Raw genomic sequence first — 12,163 nt, 5'->3', positions numbered from 1 at the left:
TGAAATTATAGCTTAAAGCTCAGGGTTGAGTAAAAGCTTCTACAAAGGTCCCTTTGCAGGTCATTTAGACTTTGTAAGATATTTTCAAGGTAACCCCTTTTAAATCTAAGAACCAGCCAATTCAGAAGCAAGTTCATTAAACTAATAATGAAGTAAATTTAACCTCATTGTTAACACTGCTTTTAGCAGGTTAGACTTCCAATTCAAATCATCATTCAAACCGTTAGCAAATATATGCAGCCCACATGGGTTTGCTGTTTAAAGTACAGAGAAATGAGCAATTTTGTGAGCATGTGATCACAGGGGAAAAGAATAAGTTTTATTTCATTCTATAAAACACCTCTTTTTTTTCCAATGTCCAAACCAGCAATAATTATGCATTTAATATTTGACGTCTCTGGACTGCCTACCTTCATTCCACACCGAAGCCCTACATTTTAGGTAATAATATAACTGCAGTAATTCTGGTAGCAACAAGACTTGATCCAAGCACCACATCATGATAAGAAGCGATTCCAGGATCTCAGAAAACAGAAAAACAACTCACTCGAGGATTTGTGGACTTCCCTTTGTTAACCACAGAGTGAGCAGTGTTGAATCTTCTAATCCATAAACTAACATTTAAGCTTGTATGTGGTAGAGGAAAGGGAAGAGGAGAAGAAAACAGTGCAAGGGAAATCCAATTCTCTACTTCTTGTTGGGTAAGTCATGCAAGTACAAGATCTGGGATCAACCCTCACCACCTACAAATGACCTGCAGTACGTTACTTGGTATTAGCAGACTTGAAACAATATTTTTTTGTGGAAGCTTCTTCTTCAGGAGCTATCACAAATGTCTCTCCTTAGCAGTCTAAAACAAGTCTTCCTTGAGAACTTGTAGATGCTGTCACATGTGGTGGTGTTTATTTAGACTCCAGCGTACCGAGCACTAAGAGTCCGAGGTTTCAGAGACCTCTTTCATTTTGCGGTTACAGGAACTGATGCTTAATTCAAACGTGCCCCCAGGTTCATCAAGGTCATTGAAAAGAGGAGTTCGGACATCTTCACAAACAGGGTTTCAGTCAGCAGGCACTGACATTAAAACTCCCTTTTTTAACATCTCAGAGCTGAGGTTCGCTTATATCCAGCAGACACCTTAGGGCAAATCTGCCTGCTCATACCAAAAATGAACTCTGTTGAAGTCAGCATTCATTCAAAACTGAAGACAGAAAAAATACATGCATATCAAGGTCATTTGACAATCTACATACAGGTCCATTAAATTTTTTTTATTGTTTAACTTTGAAATAATTTATTTAATAAATATTGTATTAAGATGGATAAGTTTGACTTCTCTAAAATGAAAGCTACTTGATAAACCTTGCAGACAAAATAAAAAGCAAGTCTCAGAAAAGCTATTTTTCCATTTCTGTGAGACTAGTTGGTTTAAAAACTGAAAAGGCTAGGAAACAGAATTTTAATAGCATTTTTAACAAAACAAGGAAAGAATAACAAATTTTAGTCACATCTGGAGAGGTCAGGAATCATTCTTAATGATTTCACAGTGAATGGACTTATTCTGGGTATCACATTCAACAGACTTCAAAGTAGGGTAAAAATTGCTTTAAGGACTTGTTTCCATTTAAATTACATTTGGGGTTTTATTTGTTTATTTTTTTGTGGGTTTTTTTGTTGTTGGTTTGGTTTGCTTTGTTTTTTTTGGTGGGGGGTCCAGAGGGTTTTCTAATATTTTTTTATTATTATTATTATTATTATTTTGTGTACATCAAATAAGGCTGAATTTTTCTGATAACAAACAACTGTTTGTTATTGTGGAAGAAGAGTCTTTAAAAATTGTCTCCTCCTAGTCAGGATATAGCATATTTAACACCAATTCTTTTAGCATCAATTCATTAGAGCATCCAGCAATTTCCACTGAGAAACTGAGACACTGATTTAAAGACCCCTTGAAAAGCTGAACAAATATTTTTCTTTAAAACTTTTATAGTCTTTTAAAACCTTTGCTTCATGCTTTGCTTCCCTTCCCCTCTTCCACCCCTTAATTTAAAACAGTAAATGTAGGCTGGTACCTATGCTTAGATGTAGGGTAGATGACCTGCCCCAGGACATTCAGATCCTAACCAACCACCAGTATAAAAAAATAAGAGAAAATAAGAGAAAAGAGGAGAGAGGATGGAGAGAGGATGGAGAGAGGAGGGGAGGGGAGGGGAGGGGAGGGGAGGGGAGGAGAAGAGAAGAAGAAGAGAAGAAGAGAAAGTCATTTGTAGAAAGAAACTGCATCCAATTAGATCAGTTGTAAAGCATTTGGTCTTCTACAGCTATAATGAGATTGAATGTGATCCAAGAAAGAATTATTACAATGAAGTCATTATATTTCAGTCTTGAACTTTACAAACGTCCCAATCCAGATGATCCAAATATCAGAGCTGCTACCTATACTGCTCAGACTCCTATACCCAAAGTACATAATCATTTTTGATACATCCAAATGCAATTTGATCACCATTTACCTGTTAGGAACCTACAGTGGGAGATAATTTGAGACACTAGGGGGTGGGGATGTGTGGAAGTCACGCAGAGAAACTGCTGTTTGTAAGCTTCTCATAAGGAATCTTGCATTACAATACGTATTTCTGACTTCATGTTAACATCAGTAGTAGTGTTTCAAAAGTATAAATGGAGAGTCAGATAATATGCAATATAATGCCTAGTCGCATAGAAGATACACACATAAACCGTATATCTATATCGTGTCATTCTGAAACTGCTATAGCTATTTATGATGGCCATAAATATGTTTTCCACCTCATTCTATACTTGTTTGTTTTATTGCTTTGTTTTATAATATACGTGTTGTTATAGTGGTTTTATGGCCAAACAGAGGTTACCATCAGAGACTGTGAGCAGCGGGGAATGTTACACAGTTTCTTTAGAAAGCTACAAATAGAACATGTTGCATCCTCTTATTCACACCAGTGATATATATATGTACCTTCACCTCTGCATAAAGAAGTCTGCGTAACTTCTCTTAAAGTAGAAATGTAAGGCTTTAACCAATAATTGGATTTCCTTGATGAAATAATGAGAATTTACTAATATTTTGAACTGTTTTCTGTTATACCCTATTTAAAACCTGATTTTTGAAAAGCTACCAGAAGTGCAGCTCTAATTCAAAATTTATTAGATATGACATGCATTAAGATTATACTATCAAGATCATATCAAAATGTCATTAATACAGAATTAATGGGAACTCGGTGAAAATTGCTACATCATATGAACGGTGAGATTGTGACACTAATATTATGTTATAATTGCATAGTTAAAAAATCTTGCAGATCTCTGCATTTTAACGGAAAAATTGCACTTTTTTAAAAAACACAAAGTACAGCATGAAGCGGTCGTGTCATACTACTGTGTCTCTATATTTTTGGTATTAACTGTATATACAATTAGCACATATCTCATTAATGGTCTAAAACATACAGTCCATGCAAATGCATGGTAATGAACAGAGTAAAGTATCAGTCAAGCAGAACAAATGAGTATGACCAGGATACTTTTGTTCTGTTTAGCTGAAAAACTTCAGATGTTAACTCATTGCTTTTGTCTCCCCGTACAGTGCTGGGAATCACAGTAGGAAAACAGCATCTGTACTTCCCCACAGCCATCTGTGATCCTATCTGCACTGAAAAATGAAACACACAGTACAAATTTAAGCGCAGAGCTGTGATACTGAGCTCATGAAAACCGTTACGGTTCCACTAACTTTGGAGAAACCACTATTTTATATTTCCCAAAAATATGGCCTAAAAAGGTCTCGTAACACTTAAGAATTCTCATATTCTCTTTACTGATCTGCAGTTTCACATTAAAGCCAGTATGTATGTCAAATTAGACACCTAAGTGGCAAACATAAGTCATATTTTGAAAGTACTAATACAAAAAATTGAACAATCTTAATTAATGTTATCTTTTTTTTTGATTTCAAACAACATTAGGATTGTTTAGAAATCTTCCACTGATGCAATTTTTCAACATCACAAAAACAAAACAAAACAAAAAGCAAAAAAAAAAAAGCAAAAAAGCTATTTCAAAGGAGGGAAAAAAGGTAGTTTTGCAATGACATTGAATAACCACAGGATTTTCACATTTACTGCAGCATTCCTCACTACCAAAAGTAGTAAAACAAAAATGTTATAGTAGTACTAATTCATTATTTACCTTACAAAAATTTCTTTTCCATCTTTAAACAGAAGAAATCAACCAGAACTGCCAAGCAGTGGCATAACATAAGATTTCTTGTTCTGTTCACCTTTTCACATCATTGCTAGATTTCATAGAATGCGCTATTTTATCATCATTATTAGGAAGCCGGTCAAGTATAGGGTGTGCCATATGTCACCTATGAGGTCTAGTATCAAGTAGAACTTGATTCAGTGAATGGATTTTAGCGAGCCCAGGGGCTAAAACTGCGCTCCTTAAGCTCTCCGTTTTTCCAGCTCACCTTGCCGCCTAAGCGATAAAATTATGTTCACATAAATATAAAACCTGTTATAAATGAAAAAAAGTAATTTAAAAGAAGATTGAATAAGCCTGCTTCTAAGGTAGCTGAAAAACCTAAAAGACTAACGTGGAAGTCTGTAATGAAAAAGGCAAAGAGAAAAGCCCTCTCCTGCAACATGGAGATTGTTTCAGGATAGAAGGGAAACATATTCAGAAGTGTGAAAGGCACCATCCCATGCACACTCATTTTATGAAAATTTAAACTAGCAAAGTAGGCAAGATATCAAAAAGCAGAGTTCAAACATATTTTCCAAAACCTGTACTTAAATGGATGCTAAAAAGACCGCAACATAAATCCTATGATAACCAACTAGATAGCTATATAGATACATTTTTTTCCTTCAAGACAGGTACATTTTATTTCTACATGAACATTTTGCTTTATTACTTTCAGTCATAAATATGAGTTTTCACTCATTCATGGGCTGTCCTTCCAGATTTTAGGAGAAATATCTATCCAAATAGTCATACATGGGTCACTGAACAGTAACACAGGAACAACACTTATCTCCATAGGTCTTCTGTCCATTCCCATCTCTCCTCTCTAATCTCATTTTCTACTAGCAGAAGCAAAAGGAAGGTGTGCTAGTAGCAATGGCTGGAAAGCTCAGCTGGAGACACCAAGAACACCATAAGGGGCTGCCTGGCACGGCACAGAGCTACAAGCCAACCTCTATTCAGTCACCTTACGGCTGGTACCTTGCTGATTTTCTTTTCAAGAAAAGTGGATTCTTGCAATGGGGAATAACAACCCTTCTTGTTGCGTGACCACTGGCTAGAAGGTTGGAGAAGGGATATGATTTTTTGTCATAGCAATGAACTGGGTCACAAAAAGCTCATGCAAAGGTGGTCAGGATGAAAGCACAGCATGCAACATGGCACCTACACATGACTGTGCAGCTTTCAGATCCCATCTTCAACCATAATAGGTTCTGTGGAAAAGTCATTTACATGAACCCTGCATGAGGTAGGACGATTTGGCCCTAAGTACGCTGGCATTTCAATAAAACCCTCTAGAAAAAGTGTTTTACAGTATAATTCACTAGAGAAACAGTTTTCATTCTGGCCTAAGCTGAGAAAACCTAGTGAGCACCTACCATGATATAGAGCACTATACATTAAGGGCACTTGAGGCATTTAAGCCACCTCTGTTTAAAATAGAGACCAAAACCATTCAGGTAGAACTTCAAAGATGCCAACACACTGCTAAACCCGCTGATACTGAGCTTAAAGACATATTTCAGTTTCTGCACGTGATAAATACATACTATACAGTTATGAAATCATGTATTCAGAATGGTCTGCTCCTATGTTTTCACCTGAATTTGTGGTTATATTCACCTTCTAGCATTACCTTCACTAAAAAGACACCAAAAGAAACCAAGCATTTCTCTAACGTTTCTAGCTCCATCTTTCTGAAGTTGTACTCTGTGTCTTTCTCAGAGGGCAGATTACACTGAATTTAAGTCCGCATATTGTTTCATACTTTTGAATAAGCTGCTCAAAGACTGGTAAAGCAAGAGGCATGCTTCAAACGGGGGTCATTTTTTGTAGCCAAGATACCCAGCGTAAGGGTGGCATACATGAAGATGACTAAATTGGGAAAATTAAATTAAGGAAAGCATGAAAAAAACCCCACCCCAACAGTAACTGATTACTTTTTTTTCTTTTTTAAGATTTTCTTTTGAAAAAATAAGTAGAAAATCACATTGTCTGCAAACCTGTTCTGACATATTTCTGCCCATCTTCTAGTCTTGTATTCTGTCTATCCTGGGAGGAATAATGGAGTGGGTTGGTTTTTAACCAAAGCAGCAGTTGGGGAAGGACACACTTGGAGAGTAAGGTTGAAGTATCATGTTACCGTAGCCTTGAAACTAAACAGTACAGTCTTTGTATCCTTTCTCGAATACCAAATTTATAGCTGAATTGTCATCAATACTGATTTTTATTTTGTGACTCTCCAAAGGCTAAGTCTATTATCAAGATCACGCAAATCAATGTATGCAGCAATATATTAGCATTTAGTATCATCCAGTAAAGGGATAGAAAGTGATGAAAGGGTTTGTTTACCATTTCTGAAATATAAAAGAATTATCAGCATGTAATTCATACTGTACAGAGACTTTCTTGGCTGGTGATTTTTACCCATAACAGAACAGGCGTGACTGAAAGATTAACTCACTCAATACATCATTTGAACGTTTGTGCTGAGATTCGTTATTAATCTGGGACAAACCATGACATTTTAAATCTTCACCCTAGCTACCCTGTGAAATCTATTAAATTACATCTTACTTTATGAAGAATTTTTTATATAATCCTTCAGCTAATCACTTTTCATTAGTTAGTGAAGCTAATGTATAAAAGTGCTAATTTATTTAAAAAAAATATTTAAGCGTGGAAAGTTCCATAAATGCCAGCAGTAACTTAAATATTGGTATGTATCTACAAAATGTAAATTAATACTTTGTGTTCTTCTTTAGTTTATTTGTTCCCTTAGAAAGCATCACAACTCATAACTTACCACATTAGGTAGTTAAATCCTCTCCAACCGACTCTTCTGTATTTTCTTTGACCTTTCTGCTTTTGTACTAAATGACCTTTAATGTTTGATGGATGCTTCAAGCTTTCCTATTGTAGCTCCTTAATTTGGGCTTGATTCTGTCATAGATTTTAACAGAAAGAAGAGGTTTTGCAGGTCACAAACCAGGCATATAATTATCTGCTTTTCCCTACCACCCCCAGCTGTCAGGCAACTGCCTGTCACACAAAAACGTTAATTGCACAATCTGGTATAGCACTGTAAGTGACAAGGTGAAGCCCAACAAAAAGTTAATCTGATAACAAACTACGTGTGTGAGAACCATAATACATATGATTTAGGGTTGTAAGCTTCTGTTCTATTGTTTGGTGTCCTCTGGGGAAGATGCCTTCCTTACCAAAGCCTACCCTTTCAAACTCTTCAAAGCCATCATGGACCTCTCTACCCATCTGCATCCTTCCATGGAAGGAACTACTCAGCCTGCTTCAGAATCCTTAATAGTACTGAACACAAAAGTCTTCAAAACATATTTTTATAGTAAAAGATTATCTTCAATATGCAACACTATGTTATTGTTTCTCCTCAACCTTGGGTAAATCTCTAGAACCACCATTTCAGTAGGCTTGACTGAGCCTGACTGCAGAAATGTTCTGAGCCAATAGCTTAGGTAACCACAGTGGCTTTTATAGAACAGGAGATGGAACTAGTGTGCTCATTCCATTTTTCCATTCTAACTATTTAAATACACTCACATTAAAGATAATTACAATGTCTAAAAAACAAAACAGCACAACCCTGTTGTTATGCTATTCTACTTTAGAGAAGTGCTTAATTCCACTGCAACAAAAAGTGACATTTTGTGCATTAAATTCACTATTTCTCTTATGAAGCAAGTAAGAAAAATAAAGCAATGTAAAAATGCAAGAAACTAAGCTCCACTGGGTAGCTCCTCAATCTCCTGAGTAGTTCAACTATTTGTAACTTTGAAGCCTATCTACAGTGGTAAGTGATCTAGCCCTTTGCAAAGAAGGTCATGCACAGAACACACAGATGAATGTTGCTGATAACACGAGGGTTTGTAATTTAGGTTTGATATCCCTGCATGTTATTTTATGCAGTTTGATACTCTGTTCTGAAATCACCTATCCACGTTGCTCAAGTTTCTATGGATCGAGGTTTTTTATAATCCATATGCAGAATAGTAGCCGGCTGGACTTCAGGTACCCGCGCTGCATTGCAGTCTACAGCCCTTGCTAGGCACAGACAGGGCTGAGCATTATCCGAAGTCTCATACATGCTTTAGATGCTGCATACTTACATGTTCTCAGAAAAACTGTACCACAAAGCATCCACTGAGCTAGCAGCCCTAATCCCAAACAAAATAGTTAGCAGGATTATGCCACGCCAGGCCCATGAACAATTTTAACAGTACTTCTCTTGAAATAAGGGTGTATCAGCTTTTCCAAAGATCAGAATCTACCTAATTTAGGGGAAAGGGCACAAAAGATGATTTGGTGAAAGGGATAAAATTTGAAGTAGGGTCTTAAAAAACAAAAAAAGACCTACAATCTATGGAGAAGCCCAGTGATCTCCATATGTAACAACTATTATTTTTTCTATTAAAACCTTGGCACTTTCTGCCTTAACGCGTTAAGCTTTTTATAGAAATGCAGATTGCAAAAATTAACGTAACTTAATTTTGAACAAGGTGATACCACTTACATTTTCCATACAGCCTTGCAGCATACCTTCCAAATCCAACTGACATGTTACTGATGACAGAAGCTAATTCTGTGAATGTGATTTATCCTTTTTTTTTAATCCCTTCTTTAGTCATTCTCTTTTTTGAACATTTATTCTCCTCAGCCATGTACCAGCTATGTCTTTTTGCTCACGGAGCAGCAGGTGGTGATGAATAAACACTGCTGCATAACTTCCTCGGAAGAGGCATAGCTCTGTACTAGTCATCTGCACAAAAATCTCATTGTAAACAGCATCTAAGCAAGTGGCAGATGTTTTAGTGTAACTAAGACTATCAGGGTAGCATACAGGTTTTGTGTGGTATGTCCCCCCTCCTCCAATTTAGCTTTTTCAGGCTGTACTAACACAAACACAGCTCCATCAAAGATCAGTGCAGTTGCCTGTCAATTCTACGCTCCTCCTCCTCTTCCATTCATTCTGCCCATAAGTATCCCGTTCTACACCCCCCTGCTCCTTCCCCAGAAGATAAATCTTAATAATAATCTTAGATAATCTTTGATAATCTTAGAACATGTACAACAAGTATTTAATTTGTAAAAACATAGAAAGTAACCATTAGTAAGACTTCCATATACATCTCTAAATATATTCTACATAGAAATCTGAAAGGTCTAATGCTACATATCATTTTGACTTCAGCATTTTACAATGGCCAAACAGTAACACATGCAATACAAAAATCAAATTGAACCAATTTTCCCAGGATTTTGCAAGCTCGGAATTGCTGTAGAGCATCACCTATCATAACAGAGCTTGAACCCAGGTATCACTGCAGCACATATTCAGAAACATATTTGGCCTCAAAGATGGACTAGCCCCAGAGGCAATACACTTCAGAGCTTTGTCTTTCATATGTATCCTCAAAGTCAGAAACTAGAAGACGATATTTCCTAATACAAGAACATAAAGCCAGTGTTAGGTAAGACTGGTATAGAATAATCTTGGGACAGTTGCTTCTTTGGATTATTTCAGAAAAATGCTGAGGAATCCCCATGCAGGATTCCCAGGCAGGTTAATTTCAGTTAACAGTTAATTTCATTTCTCAGGTTTACTGTTTATGTCCACATAAAACAAACTTGAAAACCTGTTTGTTTGGTTTTTTAACCTACTCTAATAACAGCTACGTTCATTCATGCTCAAACCTTTTTTTTTTATAAATTCCTTAAAATCTGAGATTCTGTAGAAATCAGTTCCATTAAAAAAAGGTTGCATAAGAAAAAAAATCTCATTAAATGACTATTAAAACTCTTCTCTTAAACTCATTAATTTTCAATTTATTTGATTTACTATACTTATACTATGTCAAGGAGTAGCATAGGTGTACTTCCTTTATATTTCTTATAAAGTAAGGGCATTGGTAACCAGTTGAGACGTTTGTTACCCTTTTACAGTAGCAGTAAGTCCTTTTCCTGTAGTTAGTTTCCGACCTACCAGTTATGAGTTCAGAACATTTTACCATGCAGATTTTGATCTCTAATTGTCAACCCTAAATCTGCCAGACATCTGCCTTTGTTGAGTTCTTCTGGAATAGCTTCTCTGTTCTTTCCAAATGGTTTGTCACCTACTGGGACAATTTTTCTGCCACCAGTTAGTCCACCTTCTTAAATCATTAGTGAATCTGTCTTTGTGCTCTAAGTCCTCTTCCAAAATGGTTTTCCAATACTGTAACCATCTGCTTGTTTTCTTAAAGTCTTTTTCTCTTAGCTTGTTTTTGATCCATGAAAGTCACCTACCATCCATATAAAGTCCGTTTATATTTTTCTCACTTTAAAGCCACTTAGAGGGATTTTGCCAAACACTGTCAAGACATTGAGATCTTATTTACTTTCTACTTTTTGTTTTGGTTTGGTTTGGTTTGGTTTTTTTTAATAGAGATGTTTGCTTCATGCTGTGGCAAAGCAATATACAGAATGGTCCAGGATAGGCCCAGGAAAAAGCCAAGACGACTTCTTCACCTACTGATCCTGAGGCTGAACCAATGTAATTTAAAGGAACTCAAGAGCTGGGCCTGAGACATGCTAATGGCCATGTTCTCTGCATCAGCTGCAAGAGGGGCTAGGAAGAAGGAGGAAATCTGCTTCTGTCTTCAAAGTGCATCTTCTGGTGATGACCATCCTTTATATTGGACCCTCAAGGATCCAGGTCCTCGAGTCACATAAAAAATAGTCCCCAAAAGGTGACATAACTTGAAATTCCTAGACTGACTACCATACAAAATGTCACCTTTGAATCCCAGCATGAATTACCATATCAGGACTGGCAAATACCTTCCTATAAATGCAAGATAAAACCCTTAATTATAAAAAATCCCTGACTTTCTAATACTGAACCCCCCTGAAAATTAATTCAAAACACAGCTTTGGAGTTTAATGGTATTCTTCTTTGGAGAAGCATACATCAGGATTTCATGAAGCTGCGGTGAATAGCAGCAGTGCTGGATATTTAGCTCCACAAGATAACAGATTCCAGTAGTGTAAGTCATGTCTGTATTCATGAGCCACAGCTATTCATTGAAAGAAGAGTAGGATGAGTTCATCCCTGACATTTCTATAACCTTGATTCTCAGTCCACCTTAAGTTGTCAAGAGATGGGAAAAGGCATTTTCTTGATTATTCTAGCAATTCTGAAACCCAATAATAAAATAATTTTCCCTTTCTTAGATGTAGGGATAAAAAGTCAATAATTCACAGCATGTGAATTACAAGGTTAATATGACTTATGTTTTCAGAGGAAGATACCCAGTATTTTTGAACTAGGCAGGCTTCTTTTATTAACTTCATTTTATTATTATTTCAACATGCTTAACCTACAAGACGTTACAGAGAATTTAATTGGTTATTATTTCTGATAGCTTGACCCTTGTTGCACAATACAAACATAAACATTACACATGTTATTAGATGTAATGACTCATTAAGTGTTTTTCGAGCACAGACTGGTGCACTGCAGACAACGTTACGTATTTCAGGTACGACTTGCTGCAAAAAGGAGTGCTGGGGAATCTTTCCCATGGATTTGTCAGAATTCAAACCAAACCAAAATGAAAAAAAAAAAAAAAAAAAAAAAAGAAGAGAAAAAATCACCACAAAAAAAACACCCCCCAAAAAAAACCAAACAAAAAAACCCAACCCATTTGCACCTTCTGCTGATTAGAAATCTAGGTAGACAAGCCTCACTTTATGTGCATGTGAAAGGATTAAAACATGATGCAGAAACTAGTCATTTATGCTCAAAAGAAAACTTCATCTTGAATTTCAAAGAAGTAAGAGGAAGGGAGCTGTCCTTGAAACACTG

The 12,163-nt window shown here is 36.3% G+C and overlaps 1 protein-coding gene across 2 annotated transcripts in view; it reads right to left on the bottom strand.

The window, feature by feature from the left end:
* LUZP2 (leucine zipper protein 2) overlaps positions 1-12,163 on the bottom strand; it is a 309,932-nt gene that overhangs the window by 198,782 nt on the left and 98,987 nt on the right. The window lies entirely within an intron of this gene.

This window comes from Falco cherrug, chromosome 10 (assembly GCF_023634085.1).
Source record: "Falco cherrug isolate bFalChe1 chromosome 10, bFalChe1.pri, whole genome shotgun sequence".
In the NCBI taxonomy this organism is placed as follows: Eukaryota; Metazoa; Chordata; class Aves; order Falconiformes; family Falconidae; genus Falco; species Falco cherrug.
Note: the sequence above shows the minus strand (reverse complement) of the source record. Positions and strands in the feature narration are given on the sequence as shown.